The sequence below is a fragment of the Xiphophorus couchianus genome, chromosome 24 (assembly GCF_001444195.1).
Source record: "Xiphophorus couchianus chromosome 24, X_couchianus-1.0, whole genome shotgun sequence".
NCBI lineage: Eukaryota > Metazoa > Chordata > Actinopteri > Cyprinodontiformes > Poeciliidae > Xiphophorus > Xiphophorus couchianus.
The window spans coordinates 7,905,572-7,927,304 of NC_040251.1; the positions used below are offsets into that span (position 1 = coordinate 7,905,572).

Below are 21,733 nucleotides of genomic sequence, written 5' to 3' on the forward strand. Positions count from 1 at the left end.
TAGCCTACTTCATGTTGTCAGGCAGGTCCGGTTTAACATTTAGGTCGGCCAACAAAGCAAATACAAAACAATGTTAACAGTGCATAGCAACTTCTGCTGCCTGGTAATACATATTTATTTTTACTGGTTTTCTTCATGAGAAACATACAAAGCATTAATTGTCACTTTTTTGACAATCACACACATCTACAGGTCCCCATTGTTTTGTATTAAAAGATTGATTTTGTTATGCATGGATGAACACAATCATGTCTTCTCCAGGATTAAACATGCACAGGAGCTTTATCTCTAGCAGAGATCCCACTGAGGAATTAGTATGCTCCCTCACAGAGCACACTCAGGAAAAAGATGGCCTCTACGCTCTCACGTAGAACATTTATGATTACAGTCCAACCCAAGCCAGTTTGTTTTCTTCTCAGAGCAACAAAAGACCCATGGAGAAAATAAATGAAAACCATTTCTCATTTTTCACCCTACCGTCTCTGCTGCCATGAAATCTATTCTTAGATGTGGCTGATGGTTACCCAGTACACAGCACAGCACCTTTCAGGCAATGATAAGAGCTGAAATTATTATCTTAGGATGATGAAAGTGTCCTGCAGCATTTGAAGTGAGTTTCAGCTCCACATCTCTCCAACAATATGAGATTCTGTTGTTGAGTGTGGTGCATGTTTGTTCAGTTCTGTTTCATAAATTGTTTTAGCTTTTTTAAACTCATCCAAGCTAATATTTTTCATAGCTGTTCTAAATCTTTTGTTGGTTATTTTATAATTTGGACCTGACAAAAGAAGAGCAAACATAATCAATATTACAATATTGTCCCTACCAAAGTCCATCTTTATTTGATGACGATGTTCTCTTTTCTGTAATATTGAGCTGTTTCTTATATTAGCTATTTTTACTGTTGCTGATCCAAACCTTGCATCATGCAAACTCATTGTAAACAAACCTGGTGACTGGCTTTAATGACACATATTTAATCAAAACAGAAGATTTTTCACATCAGTTTAGTTTTTTTTTTTATCATATTCTGTCTAAGTACCATGTTTACTGATGAAACGGTTAATTAACATATATTATTAAACATAGTTATAATGTACCTGAACTTACCTGGGGATTATTCACACATTGCTGGCCTGCGCTATGCAAAATGAAAGCAAATATTCCTTTAAAAACAGGTTTGACAAAAGGTGAAAGCAGTATGGTTTTAAATTGAAATTGTGACCATATCACAAAGTTTTCAGACCAAATAAAAAAAGATTTTTATTCTCGACTCATTCAGTAATCTCTAGGCACTTAGTTGACACGAACTAAACCGAATATATATATATATATATATATATATATATATATATATATATATATATTATAATGCATATTCATTGAGAAATATTATTTCTCCAGTTTGAGTTGAAGGTTTCAAGGCCGCTGATTCGTTCTGGCTCTTCAGGTTTTATAATAGCAAAGTAACTCACCTGCCAGCTGCAGCTGCTGTGAAATTGCATAGCTGTCTCAATAAAATGACTTGTTATCATAGACTACATTACATTACATCATAAAGCTGAAAAGAGGCATTGCTGTATTCTGTTTAATATTCTTTATATAGTGGAAGTGCTGCCTGAGTGGTAGCCTTCAATATCTAGTGGATAAACTGAGAAGCTAGAGATTAACCAAACTATTCAACACAAGCTGTTTTTCACTGCCAGACCAGGAAAAATTTCTTTCACTCTGCTACTTTCAGCTATTACTCTTCCATTATGAAAAGCTGTTCGACCCAAACTCTAAAATTATGTTCCATCACGTTCTTCCAAACAAGCCCTGGATTTTCATTAGAAAATCTTTTGAATGTATGAGGCATGTTGGATTTACTCCTCCCATTCCGCTAGGGGGCTCTACAGTTTATTTACGTTTAAATGACATGGCGGACTAGGAGTGATTTGACGACGAACCGGAAGTGGTTCTATGTCTCCACCAGCTGAAGCTAGAAAGCTAAATGAACCTCAAACTACTTCATTTGATTATTACCTAACGCGGTAAGTTGATGTTGGCTTTGGAGAAATATGCTTGTTTTGGCAAATGAGCTTTAAGCTAACAAAAATGCTAGTAGTTTTATGGGTTATGTTTTACCTTGGCAGTTAATTAGCACAATGCTAACTCGTGTTTATTGTTTATTATACTGTAAAGTGTTTAAGGAGTAAAATATGTGCTCTATAATTTCCTGGTCAAATAAAGCACAATTTGTGATTGTATGTTCACATGGTTTGTTTTAAAGGTTCACATCTGTGTTTTAAGTTTGTGTTGATTTGAATATTGTACAATTAGCACAAGACCGGCACCAAACAATAAAATAACAATGACGTCTGTTTTTTGAAAAAAGGCATAACTGGAGCTTTCTGGCCAGTCATATCAGCATATTGGGAACCTCTTAGTTTTATTTTGGGACTGCTTGTTGAAATGTGGGATTCTCAGTGTGTGGAGAATTCATTTTGCTTTCCCCCCCTGATTAAGCAAGGGTCTGAAATCTGAGTCAGAAATCACATCTTAGAAAGTACTTAAAGCTCAGGCTGTTTCTGTAGCCCTCACTGAAAAAAGTGTTTGCTTATAGAATTATATTCCTCCGTTTTAACCTCTCAAGTATTTGTCCACTGCAGCAGGGAGCCTTTGAAGCTGCCAACTGCTCCTGCTGAAGTGTCTTGCAGTACAAGGTCCATGTTTGTTTGATATCTGACTCAAAGAGACATCTGGTAAATGCTACAGAGTGGGAAAATGCCTCTAAAGGAGATATTTGTCTGAGTCACAAAAAACAACTGTCCATATATAAAGCTTTAGATTTTAAAAAGTCTTGCTATAGAAGTAATAGATTTTTTTGTGCAGTCTTGCCTTTTGTACAGGCTGGGCAGAGAAAAGTCTGAAACTGCAGAATCAGAAATCATTAATGATCTCGCTTTGAATTTTCTAACTTTTTATTGTTCTTGTCTTTTATAAACCACAGAAATCCATGGCTGCGATGCGTTGTTATCTGCATTGTCCTCCAGGATGGGTGTGTACACATTGAACTGCAGCAGGAAGAACAGATGAAGCATGTTCTGAAATGTTTTTTCAAGCACCTTGACAGAGGATTTGCTGTAACTCAGGGCTGTTAAAAGATGAATCCTCCTCGTCCATCCTCCATCTGGTCTCCTGACAGCTCCAGGTCTGCTTCCTTCCCTTTTGATTCTTTTCTGTCGCAGTCAGGTGTCTGCTTTTTGATAAAGTATCTGCTGTCCACTAGTAGAACCAACTACTAAAAACAATTTCTGAAAGAATGAAATGACTCAACATCAGTTGAAATCTAGCCATTTAAGATTCCACTTTAGAAGAAAGTAAAATCTTGTTTTTGCTGTCCATGTTTGCCAAGATCAAAAACCGAAAACAACAGCAAGACCTGCAACAACAGTATTTGTGCTTTATTCTGATGACAAACTGATCCGTCTTTCTTTCTGGGTGAGCTAGTCTTTATTTATTTTGCGTCCACAGTGTATGTTCTTCAAACACTTTCTACCAGTTGTTTTCGTTTAGTTTCCAAGCCTTTTAGCTAGCAAAATGGTGAGAAATATAAAACATCTGTTTACTTTGATGAATGTAGGGCAAGTTAATGATGACAGTCCAAGAGCAAATGTTTGCTATGAGCATTCATCCAACTTCTAAAGTTTTCCTGTAGCTCAGAGTTCTGGGAAGACAAAAAGCCCCCACATTTCTTCACACACCCTGCCAAATCATTTCTTAACAAAAGGTGGAAAAATGCATTGAACTTAATGTATTTCCTTGGTGTTTCACAAACAACCTATTAGGAGTTTTAGGACCACCTCTGATCCTGAACAGAGTTATGTTTTAGTTTAGTGTTTTTTTTTTTTCTTTTAGTCTTTTATTTATTTTTTATCAGTTTTACCTTCCCATGGCTCTGGTCTGTAATTGTATGTTTACCCTATAGTCTGAAATAATCTGCACAGAAGGAAAACTGTCTTTGAAGCAGCATTTGGACAGCTATGTCCTTGTTGAGGAGACTGAGACTTTCTGCTGCTTCCATTCACTGCAATGTTTTTCCAATTTAGTTACTTTGCTCTCTACTTGTTAACTTTAGTCTCTCCTCCTCTGAGTTGCAGCGCGCCACACATCTATGACTAATTGATGATGTTCTTTTGTCTGATAGAAAAAGTGCAGGGATAGATGTTCCATTATTCTCAGTGGAGATTTGTTGTGGTTGTAACCTTCAGATCTTCCCCACAAATCCCACAAGTCCAGTCAGAGTGAATGGAAATCAGCTGCACTAATTAACATTTCCTGCTGAAACATTCTTCATTGCCATTTAGCTACAGTAGCCACATGTGCTATGTGGATGGAGCTCTGGGGATTTTCCCTGTTTTTAATTGCTTGTACATGAATGTCTATTTACACATTGCATGTGCATGTGTCTCATTCTGAATATTAAACATACCAGATATTCAGTAAAGGTATATGTTTAATTGTCACACCCTAAATTAGACCTTCGTTCATCTTCTTGGATCAGTTTTTCCTGCAGACAGTTCCAACTTTTGGGGATTTGAACTCCTGGTTGGAAGTCTTTAACAAAGTGATTAATGCCCAGTCTAGATTAGTCATAATATTCCTATTCAATAAAATACAAACTTTGCATTCCAAATGGCTCATTATGATGTGAAATAATTTATTCCTATTAAAATACAGTAAAGTTATTCCCTTTTCTCTGTGCAGCTGCACTGGCAGGTTTCCTGCTAACACCTGATGTGGCTCAGTTCTTTTAAGCTTGTTATTATAAACATATCCATGTGCGCACATAATTACTGCAGCAACTTTGGAAGATTAGCAGTGGATTTATTTCTCCTGCTTCCTTTGTTCTCAGTGGGGTGACAGTGTGTCAAGGTTAAAACACCAAAGATGGCTAATTTTTACTCAGTAATTCACAACACAGAAAATAACTAAATATGAAGTAATGAGATGAGTATGTACGAAAAATGATATGATAGAGAACAAAACTGTGATGTGTGTGGAAAGAAATCTTGAGCTTGTGTTTTTCTTCAATAAACTCGGTATAAATGCTTTGATTATATGTTTTATTTGTCAGTTTTTGGAAATTGAATAGCCAAACCGTTTATGTCAGGTGCCTTTTAAAATACTGACTTCACAAAAGAACTCGTGTGATTTCTTAATAATAAGTAAAAGTGGAAATTCTATGTAAAGTGTTTTGAACTTATGAACTCTTTTCTTTTTGTCTTTTACTGAATAATAGTTGAAGCCTCTCTCTGTTTTTAACATACTCAAAGCTGTTTTCTTTCCTCTGTCAACATCAAGTCCATCCTTTCTTAAACAGATGCAGTACAGAAAAAGTTCACACTTAGAATAATGTCTAATTTAATAACTCTCTTAAAAAACTTTAAGTGAACCAGAATGCTGCATCTTATGTTGAGGTACAGACCATGTCTCTTTCCTTTATTCTGACATTTTGTAAATGTAATTGTTACTCCATTGGTTTTCTCATATTTTGTCACAACATAACCACAAACTTCATTATATTTTAATGGGATTTTGTGTAACAGAATAAAAAAGTAAGGCATAATTGTGGAGTGGAAGGCAGTAACAACAAATCTGAGTTAAAGCACACTTTGTCGAATCATGATTCTTTTAACTACAGCTGTTAGTCTTCTTGTGTATGTCTCTGTCAGTTTTATATGGGTAAAATTTTACCGCCATAAGTCAAGAGCGCACATTTTCAGTTTGAAAGCAGGATTTTTGTCCTCAAAACTACTTGCACTCAAAACTTCTGCTCTCTTTCAAATATTTTCTGTGCTCTCTCAAAATAAAAAGTACTGTCGCCTGGCAACCGTTCCAGCCAATAGAATGAAAGTTTTGTGATGGGTTGTGGGAGCCTCATCGTTTCCTTCTATTGGTTGTGCTTGTGTAGAGACACAAGCACAACTGTTTATCTGTTTAGATAGACTGATATCCATCTACATAGATCTATATATAGGAACAATCTATTTAGATAAATATTAGCAAAATGTGTGCTCTCGACTTCTGGCAGTAAAATTCCCCCATAGTTTTGCCAATCTAGAGATTGAACTGTTTGTTTATTAATCTTCGTACAATCACTCAAGCTCCGTCAGACTGGATGGAGAGCAGCTGTTTTAAAATTTTCTAGACATTCTCAGGTGTTTTAGGATTCTCATTGACCTGTCGGCTGTTTTTCTTGGTCTTTATGATGCTGTTGTTCACTAATGTTCTCTAATGGTTGTAAAATAAAATACTATTATAATGCACCAGTTATCTCCTTTTCTCAGGATTAAAACAGTGTAGTCAAGGAGGTCCTAGTGATTTAATTTACAGCAGTTCACAAATAAGAAGGAACATCTTGCCGTTGCTACAAGTATGGTAGTAAATCTCACCAATTCCGCTGAATGTAATATCGTTATTCCTGTAACTTAGTCTTGCTTGACTAAATGAATATAAATTGAATAATGCAGAGATATATTTGCTCACTCACTCATCTCCATCATTTCATATTAACATCAGAAATAAAAGGCCAAAAAATTCCCCAAACAAAGGACCGTACACGATTATGATTTAAGAAAGCAATTGAACTGGATTTTATTGATGAAGAACTGAAAATGATAAACAAATAGAAAAGCTTTTAAAACAATAATTAACATGTTACAGCAGGATCTAAGTAAATGTACCATAAAATCAGAATGCTTTCTGTAAACATTCGGCTGTAATGATGTGACATTGATTAATCATGTTTAATTTCTGTATATTTAATGGAGTGATTAAAACTCAAGCAATTAAAAGCAGCATCTTGCTGACATAAAGATGAGAAAAGTCGTCTCTATATAAAAGTGCACACTTTGGAGATTTAGATTTGATTATCTTAAGGAGCGCATTACAGTATTTTGCTTTATAACATTAATGTCAGTGTTAAAGTAAATCAGAATGGTTTAAAATAAATAACAGAATACAAAGGTTAGAATGCTTTTATCATCTGCTTTATTCAGTTTTTTTGTTGTAAAACTTTCCAAGGAGCCCACTAAAATCTCAAATTATACCTAAACATCTTGGAAAAAAGAGCCCTTAATACAATAACTATATTATGCTCAAATAACTGTTGTATAATCAGTTAAGGCATTCAGATAATTATAATTTTGTTTTTTGCATTTTTGTTTTTATTACCAGTTAATTATATAATAAGAAACCCTTAAAATGAAAAATGCTAACTTCTATTAGATATTGGCTCTACACAACCAAGTGCAAGACTGTTGCAGAATCTTATTTACACTCTAATCAAAAATATATTACACCTGCTGTCTGCTATTTCTTATCCATCCATATGTTAGTGTGCTAGAAAAATATTAAACTAAGCACAATAATCCTTTTTTTTAGCTCAAGAACTAAACATTTCAGCATGTAAAGATGAGTATCTGCATGGTGTAATGAGATTAAAAGACATTAATATTGGGTCATTTCCAATCATCAGTGCTAAGCAGCACTGATGTCAATTTTGTAACATCTGCATTGAAGTTTGGTAAATATGGAGTTTCTGAGTTATGCTGGGAAATTTTTCGAAATATCCAAAAACAATCAAAGGCAGCTTGGCTTAGCTGGTGATCAGATTATTTATGCTGTTCTGTTAAATGTAAAAGAAATAGATAAGGTTGAAAGATTTCCTTAAACAGTCCTAAGTCACTCAAATGCAAAGCAGATGCCACACAGAATACCAAAGCAGATATTTAAACTCAGAAACTCTTTTCATTTGGCAACAGCTCTGTCTATCCATATAAATTAGCAATAAAAAGTTTTACATCCATTTATTACACTCACATCAGAGATTCTTTTTACAGCACTTCAACTAAGACTGGCTTGATTTTTGTACGTTGTTGTCTAAACCCAACCAGTAAGTGATTTCTGGTGAATGTACTAGTAAAACTTTATTCAGGATTTTGATTAGAAGTCTCCCTGGATCGCAGTCTAGTGCAAACTGCTTCTTTTCCTCAAACTGTAATGAAATTTACTAGGAAAACAAGGGATGCATTAAAATCACTGATTCCCATAAGGATGTTTATTGTGAGTCAGATCTGCAGCAGCTTGCGGTTAACATTATTTTAGTGCTGCTTTGTGGGTTGTTTTGGCAGATGTGGAACAACTGCAGTACATGTTGATATGGAATAAAGGACGTTTGGGAAAATGTCATCAAATTAAACTAGAACACACTGAGAAAACGTAGCTTCTTCCATCACCCACTCTGTTCAGTTTTGTATCTTTGTGCCTTTTCACAGTTGTTAAAAGGGCTTGATTAAAGTTGTAGCAACTCCCAGCTACAAGGGTGAATGAAGATGGTCAATTTAATCAAATTGTAACCTCAAGGTTAGCCTACATCAGGGTTAGCTTACCGTCCATACACTGGAAATAAAGCTCTGGGAAAAAAATAAGAGCCCACTGCACTGAACCCCATTGAAAACCTCACGGTTATTCTACCAAATATTGATTTGTGAACTCTTCCTGAGTTAAAACATTAGCATTGTTGATTCTAAATGAATATTTTAGGTCTGAAAACACTGCATCATCTTTGTTATTTTGACCATTTCTCATTTACTGCAAATAAATACAAAATGTTTTCTTGGGATTTCAGAGAGATGTTAGTAGTTCATAGAATAAAAGAACAATGTTCACTTTACTCAAACATAAACCGATCTGAGAAACTGATGATTTTAAGTGGTCTCATAATTTTTTCCAGAGCTGTATATGAATGTTTTCTGACTTGTAAAATTGCCTTTCCTGTAGACATAATAAGATATGTAACAAAAACGACAAACCACAGGAGGTAGGTAAAATCTAAAGTTTTTGTCTAAATTTATATATTGTGTGACGATAACGATGGAATGTTAGCAACGCTTATATTTTGATTTACATAATTTATTTAGTCATTGACCCATAATAAAATGTTTTTATGACAATTGATTTGTAAAAGTTACAAGGTCAATGCAAAAAACTGCTAATTTATGTGTTTGTTAAAAAATGACCTACTTTATGCCTCAACTTGGGCCAAGTGTTTACTTTGGATCCCAGTGAAATTGAACATGGCACCATGATTTAAATAGTTTTTTCCTCTAAACATTTGAAAACATTTTTAATGCAGGTTAAAAGTTGACCCCTGATGTTTTTTGGGTGCATTTATATTTATACAACATGCAAATAGGACTGACGGCTCCTAATCTTGGAGAATCTACGTATTAGACCTATTGTGAAAGTTTTCATGTATGTAAAAGGTTTATTAATAATTTCCAGGTAAATAATCATGATTTAGCTACAGATTATGTCAAATGTAATTAAAACATGTTGGTAAACCTTTTCCAAATGTTTGGTATCAGTATGACAATCTGTAATCTCGTCTTAAAAAATACTTGCACTAAAATCTTGGATCTGTTGACGTGGCAGAGATGTTGGTTTGAAATGGATGGAATACTCCACCTGCAGCATCAGTAACCCGGTTCATCCCGCCGTCTCTCTCTGTGTGTGCATGTGTCAAGGCAAATGTCAGCAGTGACTGTTTTTGTGTGGGCTCACATCACTGAAGAAGAAAGGAATATTCTTTGAAAAGGCCACCTCTTAAAGGGCAGAGGTACAGTCTCGACTTGTGCACTCTCTGTCAGATCAGTTTGACACAGAGCCACCAGATGTCCTCGTGTTTGAGTTGGATTCTGCAGATGTCATGTGTTTCGATAGTGTCCTTAAGTCAACGTCAGACTTTCTAAAAAAAAAGTAGTTTAGCTTGCATCTACACATAGGTTTGAAGTATCATAACATCTACAGTGCAGCCTCACAGGAACTCAGACCTTGAGACCGAATCAATGCACATGTTGTTGGGGGTTTGTTACCATCATCACCATCAATGACATTAGTGACAACAATCTCCTCGTTAGTGGTGTCTATTAGTGCGATTGTTTCTGATTACAACTTATAACCTCATGCCTTGTTTCCACTGATCGATGTTTTACACTAATTTTATAATCTAGTATAGTGTTTCAATTGCCAGTTGGACCCAAATATCTAATCAGAGATCATATTCGTATGTCTCGTACTTAGATATACATTTCCTAACTCAGTTTTATGTTGATCTTTCACAATATTATTCTGCACTTCAATTTCGAAGGAGTCGTTTGCCTTTCATAAGCAAAAATCTTCACCTACAGTCAGTCAATCTGCAAACAAGTTATTAAATCAAGCAAATTTTATTCTGTACGTAAAATGGATCTACTTCTGCTACTGTTGGCTTTTACAGTAGTGACTAAAAATTTTCAGAAAACTTTTTTTTTTCTTTAAGGACTCCATGAATAGAGGTAAATATTCCCAAATTCTGGTATCACAGCATTTGTCAAAACAAACGTCTTAAATTTAGCTAATTATGTAAAACGTTTTGGCACTTTCTTTGAGGTGGTTTTATTAAAATTAGTTTATTTTGCAAAACTGCATTTTAAAAGCTCGATCACAAAGGTCCGATGATCAACAACCGGATATAAATACTGGTGGAAACCACAAAGAAGAAGACAGGAAGTAGTTGGATGATAATGGCGTGGCATGTTTCTTAATGAATAATGACATATGAAAACATATTAATGTGTGATTTGTATTTCTTATTTAATGGAAACAGCGCGATTACAAAATTATGTTGTATCATCATTAGCGGAATATCAAAGTTTGTAATGGAAACAGAGCTTGTTGCTGCTTTTTATTTGAATAAATAGCTTTCAGGTTTATTATGAACAAATGACTTTAGGACAGAATCACAGTTCTGCACCAGTAACCCCATCAGTTTAAACTGTTATTTATGATGTGGAGGATGGAGAGACTTTGACAAATTGAAATCTTGCTGTGTTGCTGCATTGCTCAGCGTTGCTTTAGGGCACTCATTATGGCGTACAGTAAGTCCATTTTATATGTAGCACTGTAAAAAGAACAGTAGAGAAGAATAAAAGACGACCTTCTGTGGAATGGATGTACAAGTGGACAGGAGGATGATGTGATACTTGAGAATAAAACAGTATCTAGGTGTTACTGCTGGGAAGCTTGCCTTGGAGCATTGCCTGAGGGCTATAAAAGAAACATTACAAGTGGCTTTTATGATATATTCTGTATTCGTCCTGAGCATTCAGGCTTGTAGTCATTACTGATGTGAAATCTATACTACTTCGAAATTCTTCCAGCACACGAATAAAAAGAAAAGTTGAGGACTGTGCCGAGGTCAGCAGATATAACCCATCAGGTTTTAACGGATTTTAAAAACCCTGCGATGTAATCTGTGCACAAAATGGAAACAGTGTGACTGCAGGATAAAGTGTGAAGTTTAAGGTAGATTTTTAAAAGATTTAAATGTTACTGAACAGTAGGTGTATAATTCACTGCAAAATTACAAAATCCTACCAAGTATTTTTGGTCTAATTTCTAGTGCATATATCTAACTTATAAGTAACTTTTCATCAAGATATATAAGCTTATTTTAAGTCAATAATTCATCAATATTGATGAGAAAGTAATAGTTCCATTGGCAGATTAGTTCACTAAAACATGGGAAAAATATAATTATAATTGAAATAATCGACCTTAATATTGATAAATATTTTTCATCAGTATAAAAAATCTTCATATTGATGAAGATTTTTTATCAATATTAAGGAATTACTGACGTAAACCTATTTCTTGCTGAAAAGTTATTTGTAAGGAAGTTATTTCTTATTTCAAGTGTACTGGAAACTAGACCAAAACGACTTGGTAAGATTTTGTTTTTGCAGAATATATATAAGGTCTCAGTTTTTTAATTATAGCACAGTTGAGGTGTTTTCACAGCTGATACTCTAGTCAACTGTATTTATTTTTATTTATTTCAAACAAGTTTTAAAAAAACAAGAGAACATGTGATCAGTAGGGCAGAGAAAAACAGCCAAGATCAAGATAATTTGTTTACCACTACTTTTCTGCTTGAATAGGAGTAGAAAAAAGTGAACACCCTTATCACAATTTAATTAAATATATCATTTACTGACTGAATAATTATCTAAAATGTGTAATTAAAACCACAATATTCATATGCCTGTTCAATATACTTTTCTAAAGAGTCAACAATAAATTATATTGCATAGCCAAGATGGTTGCAAACTAACTCTCATAAAACAAGAAAATGTACAGATAATACTACGAGAATTAGTAATAACAACCTGACATACAGCTAAGGTTGCCTGCACAATGTGAGTAACCTAGATTTGTATTTATTTTTAAACTGGTTGATGTTTGGACATTGTTTTAGTTCCATATTCAGTTTATTCTATTGATCCCAGTTACAAGCTGTGTCTTAATTCAGGGTCTGAATCCTTCGAAGGACGGATTTGTAGGCCGATTACGTCAAAGCGCAGCGACAAGGCCTGTCCAAATTTTAAGACGCCTCCAAATTCGTCCTCCTTTTCCCCACATTTGAAAGATGGGTCCGGTGTATCCTTCACGGCCCTCCATATCCCATAATTCACTCCTTGCCTGTGGTGGCGCTGCACCAAGAGCCACTGAAGGAAACGATACAAACAAATGGGTGAACTCCAGTACTCCGATTATCACGCTATGGTTATCTGATGTGGAAGATTCAGAATATGGCAATGTTTTTCTCTCCAGGGTTTAATCATTCAGCTGCTAGTGAATAACAGATACCAGTTTATACACCTATAATCATAAAGGATAATATCAGCCTTTTGCCAGGTGGTTCAATGATAATTCTTAACTCTTTTTTTCTCTTCACAGATTTTCTCTATTTCTTTTCCCTCAAAGCTTTCTGTATATATTTTTTTCCTAATCAATTTTCAGTTTCCTTCCTTGTGCTAGTATTTGATTCACACCCCTTCTCCATCTCTTTCCATCCCTGGGGCATGTCACCAGGCTGCTGTCAGATGTTATCATGAGATGGCTCGCTGCTTTCCCATCCCGTTGAATGATGCATCACAGGCTGCAGCTTCCATATTGTTTTCTGTCTCTGATTTTCTTTTGTCCTTTCTGCATTTGTTCCAGTTAGATTGTAAATACCAAAAAAAAAATCTAATTTCTCTCTTGCAGGGTTTAAACAAAGTGTTTCACAGAACACTTGTTAATATGAAAAAAGTGACTAATCTGCATAATGTCTACTGCGATAAACAGCCTCTGAACAACACATTTCCTTTTGTTCTGATAATGATGTCACTGTTGGTAGCTTGGGATGAATGAAACCAAAAGCACTTTTTATATTGTGTAGTTCATAAATTTGTATGAGAGTTATTGTTAAACAGGAAAATAATTTGTATTTTCAAAGGTTTATTAGGATATTTTGTCAACAATCATAATGATCTGAAAAACAAGAAATTAAAATCTTAATAAAATCCTGGAAAAATCTGCATCCTGGAGTTCTTAAGAATTTTACTTTGACATCTGGACCTTGAATGTCCTAAACACAAGATCAAGTCCCCAAATTATTACAGTCTGAGATGTCCAAGGTTGTCTTTTGGTAGAAACACAATATAAGTAAAGGCAGCACAATTTGAAATAATAAGTAACAAAAAAACACTCAGAAAACTTCCACCTCCCATAAAAAACAGGCAAACATAAAAGCAAAAAATTAAAAATACATACAGCCTGTGGCTGCAAGTGTAATTTTACAAACTTTATTTGTAAAAATAACTGCATAAAAAAAAATTCATTCTTAAATTTTTTTTCTGTTAATGTAGATTACATATTTTCTGTTTGTAACATGATTGTACCATCATTTTAGAATTTTTATTTTGTCAAAATCCATGTTTGTTGGCTGTATTTTTATCTATTTATATTTTCATCTTATTTCAGTCAAACTTAATGTTTTCACTGTCAACTTTAGTTCCTGTTTTATTTTGAAATCTGTATTGTCTTGTAGCATTTTATTTATTTACAGTTTTTTCTGTTGACAGTGAAAAATTCTGAAATTGTTTAATGACAATGAATAAAATAATGTAACTCCGATACCTTCTATGTATTATTATGATTTTGGTTACATCTGTTTTACTCGTTTTAGTTGTATCCTATTTTTATTCAATAACATAAAATTCACCATATTTCTACATTAACATAAACTCCAACTCCCCTTAAAGAAGCCCACTGAGGCATGGGGAGGAGCAGCGTGGCGCTGGGTTAACTGGTAATTCTGCAGCTAATTTTAGCATCATTATGGTTTCTCCTGCTATTCTCCTGCGACAGCTGGAACAGCCTCCGACCCCCTGCGACCCAGCAGATTAAGATCTTGTGAAAAATGATTGAATTTCTGTGGGTAGGCGTGTAATACTCTAGTCCTCTAGGAGAAAATCGATTGATGAATTCCTCTCACGAAAGAGACAACAATGAAAACCTCATATGGTTCAACTGCTGGGATTCTTCTTTTAAATGAAAATCTAGTTCATTGTTTGAGATTCTGACAAATTGTGACCATTTTGGGTAAAAATGTGTGAAAATACATGTTTGAACATGTATTTTCAGATATCTTATGCTGCTGATGTATTCTAAAAAAGAAAACAAGCACTGACTGATTTAGAAAAACTGGAGTTTTGTGCCAAATTACTAGATTTTTAAGTCTTATTCAGAGTCGTTTGTCTTTAGTGTTGTGGTACTTAAAAAACGTGTCTGTAGCAAATGACTTTTCTTGTTTTTAAAGTAAGGATGCAGGTTGTTTCAGTGTGGGTAGAATAATGCTGTGAAGTGAAAAATTACATTTTGAATTTATGGCCCATGTGTCTGAAAAACGTCTTCCATAACCTGTTCTTTCACAGAAGTAGAGCTTCATCGCTCCACAGCTCTTTACTCTGCCTTGTAGCTGTAGATATGATTCTGTAAAAGTGATGACACTTTTACTGTTATTGACATAAAGCTGTTGCCCCAGGCTCTTTTCCCTTCCATGGTATCTACCTCTCTTTATTAGCTCACCATTCTTGGATGATATGGACACTCTGCGATACACACACTACAAAAAGTTAGTACAGAGAAAAAGCCAGAAGACAAACAAAACACCTATAATTTCAGTTCATACACCACTGATATTTAGAAATAGTGATTATTGCAATGCTCTGCACACATAAAGCTGTGCAGCAGCAAATAAAAAACTATTTTTGACAGGAAGTGCAGATTGTAGTGTAATCACTGATCAATTGATTGAAGTGGGAGCTGATGGTAACATCTCTACTTTTGGAAAGCTTGGCCATCAGGAGCTTCCTGTGTGAAAATAATTTTAACATCAGTATATTCATGGTTGAAGTGATTGATGACACGCAGCTTAATTAAGATAATTAGTTTTTCTAAGTGGTTACTTGTTAACAGTTTGAACTTTCTGGATAATATTTTTTGAGGTACAGTTGAAGGTTCAGCTTTTAGGTTTTGAACATAATCTTTATGAAACAAGAATGTTTACACTATTTTAGCCTCAGATGACTTGTTTTCCTTTGTAACTTGTTTTTGATCAGTTTTAGTTTTGTAATTGGAAGTGAGTTCAATATAGTTTTTACTTTTCCTGATTGCGCTTTAAAAGAGAAATGCTATTAATTTTATTATACTGTTTGACTGCACATTCGCAAAGTCATCGAGTTCAGATTCAATGTGCCATGTTTGGGAGGCAGTACATGCACATGTCGCTCATTCTGTAATGTTTCTCATAGAAACTGAATCAGTTGTGATGGTGGGAATCATCACAACTGACTGTCAGTAAAATTGCTTTTCGCTCAGCTGTTTGTCAGCGATCGTACCCTTGAATGCTGTTCATCAGAGGTTCTGCAGCAGGCTTCTTACCGGGACAAAAACACATTACCATATCAGTCCTGCGCTTCCCTTGAAACACACTATCATGGTTTTATGTGGCATTGATTTCAAAACCTTGTTCCTTTACTGGGAAGCCATGGATGGCTTTGACCCGACATTCAACCAAGACTTTTTAACCTGAGAAGTGTCCTTCCAACTGCTCAGACTTGCAGATGAAACCTAGTAGTAATAATAATAATGATAATAATGTAAAGTTAATCACAGAGTGAGATTTACTGTTAATGGCTCCACATACTGGAATTATGTGCCCTCTGGAAATAGGACACTTAAGTACTAAATGCATTCAAATTCTCTTTTAAATATGACTCTAAAAGAAAAGTGATTTAAAAAAAAATATTTTGACTAGTTATTTTATTTTATTGTGATGAGAAAATTGGTCCTAAGAAAGATAACCTGAGCATTAATACAATAACATTTAGCAAAATTGCAATGGAAACACTTTCTTCACATAAAAAAAACAGCTTATTGTGTGAACAAACGTATTCATGTGTGATTTTAATTGTGTTTCACATTTAATGGAAACAATACATTTGCAAAATGGTGTTTTTTATTTTTAGCATAGACAAAGTTTTGCGCACCTTAGTAATGGAAATGCAGCTTATCTATCTGTCTATCAGCCAAACAAGGTTACAGACAAAAACAAAGTTCCTAAGATAATAACACCAGTGTTTTTAACACATGTGCATTTGACATAATTAGGGGGAAAAAAATAAAAGTTTTTTTTTATATATTGGAGAAAGAAAGTTTCTGAGATGCCTGATGAGACCTGATGAGACGTAGAGAGTGACCTGAAATATTCTGTTGAAACTATAACCATGTTAAGAGTAAAAAAAAATAGAACTTACAGAAAATTACTTTTGATATGTTTTCATATGCTTTTATACTTTAGTGAAAAAGTTTTGAACATTTTATAATAACCTTTTGACAATTCTGGACAATTTCTAGGACACACTCAGTGGAATAACACAAAATAGTCCAATCTAAACCCACACATTTATACAAACCTATTTTTGATGGTTGCATGTTTATTATTTGTGTTTTATAAATGTTTTACTGGTTTTAGATATGAGCAAGTTCATACAAAAAATATTTTCTTGTAGAAATTTCCTTGACTTATGCAGATTAACACACATTTAGCTTCCCTGAATGGCATGTTCTCTTGTATTTGTCATTTTGAAAAGTGGCTGAGAGAAATGGCTCCAGGAACTCTAAAAACCATATTAGCTTGAGATCCAAGACAGACTGATTACCTTAAATTGTAAATAGCAAAAATGCTTCATGCATATTTTTCAGGAATTGTTAGCAGTGACTCTAGAGGTTTGGTTGAAAGCACCAACTTCATGTGGGATTTTGCCCACATCAACCTATGAAACCCAGTTATTTTTGCCCTGACTTATTTCTGTTCAGGTGGAGCAGTGCCATGTAGCAACAACAAACGGACACCCTGGTGTCCAGTGAGAAATCCCCTCCTGTGAGCCCCACGGACCTGGAGCTCCACAAGAAAGACCGTTTCATGTCACAGGTGGTGAAGGCTTGAAGGAGACCTGAAAAAGCTTTTGGGAAAACTATTCTGTGAGAAAGCCATTGAGACAAAGAAGTAAGTGTGACACAAACGTTCCACAAAATTTAGCAGTTTAATAGTCAGGAATGTTTGGAAAGTTCTGAGATTTTTTTTTACTTGATTTATTTTGATATTATAGGCAAAAACTACTAACATAATTGAGATATTGCTTTTGATGTAGAAGTAGTTTTATTCAATCACTGTAGAATCATCATCAAATTGGGCAAATATTTGTAAGCCAGAATAAAAGTTAAGTGATTTCCAACCTTGGTATTTTCAATGGATTTATTCTCTTGTCTTTAGAGTTCAGAAAGGAGAGATCAAGTGGAAAAAATAACATATTTGATTTACAAAGGCTGCTTATCAAATATTTTTCATTTTAAATTCACATTTTGTGACAAAACCTGCTATATTTTATCTTAGATTCTGCTGTAAAATTGTGAGGACTTTTGACCTTGAATCTCTTGTTTTGGATTTGTATAAAACCAGAATGTAATTTTTATGGTAGTCACACAGAAATATGAGCCAATGAGAGATTCATAGACAAAGATATGGACAAGAGAGGCGAAAGGATCACTGCCTGATGACTTTGCTAATTGCTGCTGCCGCTAGTCTGGAAGAGCTGTGCAAATATAGGTGGTGCTTTGTATGACCAAGCGTTTAGGCACCCCTGAACGGTTGCCACAGGAGATTTAAGGATTTCTCAAACATGCATGAAAGAATTAAATCAACAACATTATATAAAGCTCAAATAGAAAACAGGACAAATGAATGAGCCAAACAGTAAGATGTAGCAGGACTCTGGTGAAGCCATATTGATGCTGCGGTGCACATTTAACTGAATAAAGTAACTTTATTCTCCCTATAAGCAGCTTTAGGAGTTTCACAGGATCCCCAGCGTATCCTTCCTAAAATGTGTCAGCCACATTATATTTGACATTGTGGAGAGACGGTTCACAATGTTTCTCATGACAGGAAAGGTCTCAAGGTCCATCAAAGTGACAGTTCTAAGCTCGATGTGTGCAAGACTCTGTGCATCTATAGCTCCAGGCCCTCACTACCTTGAAAGGTAAAAAAGGTAGAAATATGTAATATCTGGAAAACAATTTTATTTTTGCCTTAAAAATTAAAACTGTTCGTGGCAACAAGACAGTCTACTTTAGTTCTTATTTTTACGCATGAGGCACTTATTTCCACTATATGAATTTTAATTCAGCTCTTTATATGCTTATTAAATGCTGCTTAGGGTTCTATAAAAAGCACACACCTGTTTGTACAGAGTTACTTATTACGGAACATCGAGGATATTTTTTCTTTTGTGTTCCCTCGAAATACTTCTATTGAAATAATGTACTAATCAGTTCATGCGGCATGATTGAATACTGGAAGTTTTGCTTACAATGGCCACTGTACTTTCTGCTATATGATTTTCATAAGGTTTTTCCATCTATGTTAATATCTCGTTTGTGAGATATCTCAAGTTTTATATCTTTTTCTTTTGGATAGAAATACACCACAAACCTTTGTGCAAAAGCAAACAGGTCAAACATGAGCGTTTCATCTCTTTCCATCCCTTCCGAAATATGAACAGAAACTTTCTGTAAGAAGGAACGAAAGAAAAAAATACATCCAAACTATTTGGACTGTTTCTGAGTGTTTTCATGGGGTATTAAAGTCATCTGGCAGTTTTGATTGTGTGTGTGTTGTGTTATAAAGGAATGTTTTCATGTTCAGTTCCATCTCAATATTACATAAACAGGCATAAACATGCAGTGTTTATTTGCACCAAAGAGTTAAGAATATATAAACACGTTTTCACTGAGGCTCTTTAAATGTGTATATATTTGCAATTTTAATTTGACATTTGTGACACATGTGTACTATATAGACCAGGGTGTATTTGCTAATTTATTGCGAGGGAATTCAGTACTTTTGTGAGGTAACGCAAAAGAAAAAAATTCCCCATGTCCTCTAGGGGGCTCCATAATTTATCAGTGCAACAGTTTTAAAGAAAACTTTACATTATTCATTGCCCAAATGATGCCTTGTATTGATTTCAGCATCTCACTGATTCTTTAAACCTGTACATTAGTTTGACCTCAAATACACAAGAGACTCATTGACCTTTGACCTACCAGCCATTGCTACCGTTAGATGGGGCCCTGCTAATGATTACCAGGTCATATTTTATGACAAAGAAGGTGGAGCCATTTGCAATTAAAGCTTCTATGTGACTGAAGTCACCTCTAACTGAACTCGGCTTCAGTAAGTCATGTACTTTCACATAAACCCTCATTACAGCTTTTTCTGAAACTATATGGAAGTCTAGCATAAGTACATTTTAGATGTTATCAGAAAATGTACGTATTTATTCATCTAAGTCTTGTTTGTAAGCAAGGTGTGACAGTGTTCAGCGCCCTTGAGTCGTGTTTTTCTTTACAATTTGCTTCCATCTCTACAGCTTTGTCATAGTTCTTGTCTACTTAAGCTTTTGTTCCTCCCCAAACGCCTCGAAAAGACATTTTCTTACATGACAGGTCATTCATCATACAACTGTTCTTTGTTTCATGTTTATCAAAGCCGCCTCTCTGCCTCTCTAAGACTAATTATCTTCAGGATGATGTAGAACGGGAGTAAAAGCCTGTTCTATAAATACCAAGCTGCTGGTTGTTCTGCTGCAGAGTCGGTGGAATAAACTACAGACTCTGCAGCTTTTGAGCTTGTGGGCTCAAAAGCTGAGCCCACAAACTTAGGTTTTGTCTTTGTTTGTTTTATAAACCGTTTGCAATTCATAAAAGCTATATAACCAATTAAAGCTGCATTAAAAACATTATGTTCTGTGTGAACATAACACCAATATGCTGTACAAATCTTACCAGCTACTTGCCTAGTAAATTATAGATGCGTGAGATAAACTCTATGTTCTCTGGATTTACATTTTTTTTGGACATTGCAAGGAACATTGAGGCTACTACATGTTCCATATGATTATGAGCCAGTCTGTAAAAATATACATCATTCCATTACTCTGGACGAGAGTAAACCTGGACTCATCAGATCACATGACCTTCTTCCATCGCTCCAGAGTCCAAACTTTATGATCGCTTACAAATTGAACTATTTTCTCAGCTGTTCAGTTCCAATCCTTTACATTCTCTTTGCACTGTGAGTGATTAAATGCTCTTACTTTCACTATTAAACAGCCCTGAAGCAACGATTAAACTGCTTTCTTCGATTTGATGTCACTAAATGTTTCACTGATCATGGTCATTCAGGGCTTTTTTTACCACTTTTCGCCGTGGAAGACGATAGTTTCCCACTATCCTTCCAGTTTGTCATAATGTGTTGGACAGTTCTCAACCAGATTTTATCTGTTTCTGCATCTCCAGATGTTTTCTCAGCTTGATTCAGGCCAGTGATCTGACCTTTTTGAAGCAGACTAAGATCTCTTCCATGGACGTGAGATGTTTTTCAATACAGCTGTTTAAGAAATGGGAAGCTACTCATTGCATCAAAAAGGGTTAAATATTTTGATAAATCAAGATGCTGACTTTTTGTTTTTGGTCAGTCAGTACATTTTACAACAATTAAACCTTTAATTGTTGAAAGAGAGTTAGATAGTGTTATTAACCTTTATTTTGAAAATAATTTTAGAAGCAGTTTTCTCACAACAAAAAAGGTTTTAAATTATGTTTTTTCCTTAAAAACAAGGACGATGAACGAGGATGTGTAATAAGAAAGAGACGGATTGTTTTTCTTGATTAAAAAAACTTTTTAATGGAAATATGTCAGACGCTCACATGATAGATCAGCTTTTTTTGCTGCCAACATGCATTTGAATGTCATTTGTTTCTCCACGTCTCCAGACAGCGTGTTGCGTTGCCAATACAGGTTGACGTGACAGAACAATTACAACTTACCCGACAGCAATGCATTTTCAAAACCTCTCTGAGATGTGCAGTCCATGTTAGGTAGCAACCTCTACTTCCTGTTTGTCACAGCTGTATGCAACGTCAACATCTGATGAAATTAGATCTGCATAGCCTGGTTGATTTACTCTAAACCAGTAGATGGAAAAACACCTTCACGGTTTCTGTTTTTTTTTTTTCTTAACCACATCTTAAAATTTTGCTCAGAATTCATAACAGTTGAATCCAAACATATCTTCTTTTGGAAACTATTGTTTTACTCCAGGATTATGTATATATATATATATATATATATAAACAAGCTTCCTAATGTTGGGCTAAATGTTGACACGTGAATAGCTGAAAATAATGAAATATC

General features: G+C 34.8%; 1 long non-coding RNA gene across 1 annotated transcript in view; it reads left to right on the forward strand.

Annotated features, from left to right (window-relative positions):
• Positions 1-1,937: 1,937 nt before the first annotated feature.
• The window catches only part of LOC114140330 (uncharacterized), a 38,312-nt gene continuing 18,516 nt past the window's right edge, over positions 1,938-21,733 (forward strand). Inside the window, exons 1-3 of the long non-coding RNA XR_003594558.1 lie at positions 1,938-2,033; positions 2,993-3,193; positions 17,293-17,482. This is a non-coding gene — a long non-coding RNA (uncharacterized LOC114140330). The remainder of the gene's footprint in view (positions 2,034-2,992; positions 3,194-17,292; positions 17,483-21,733) is intronic.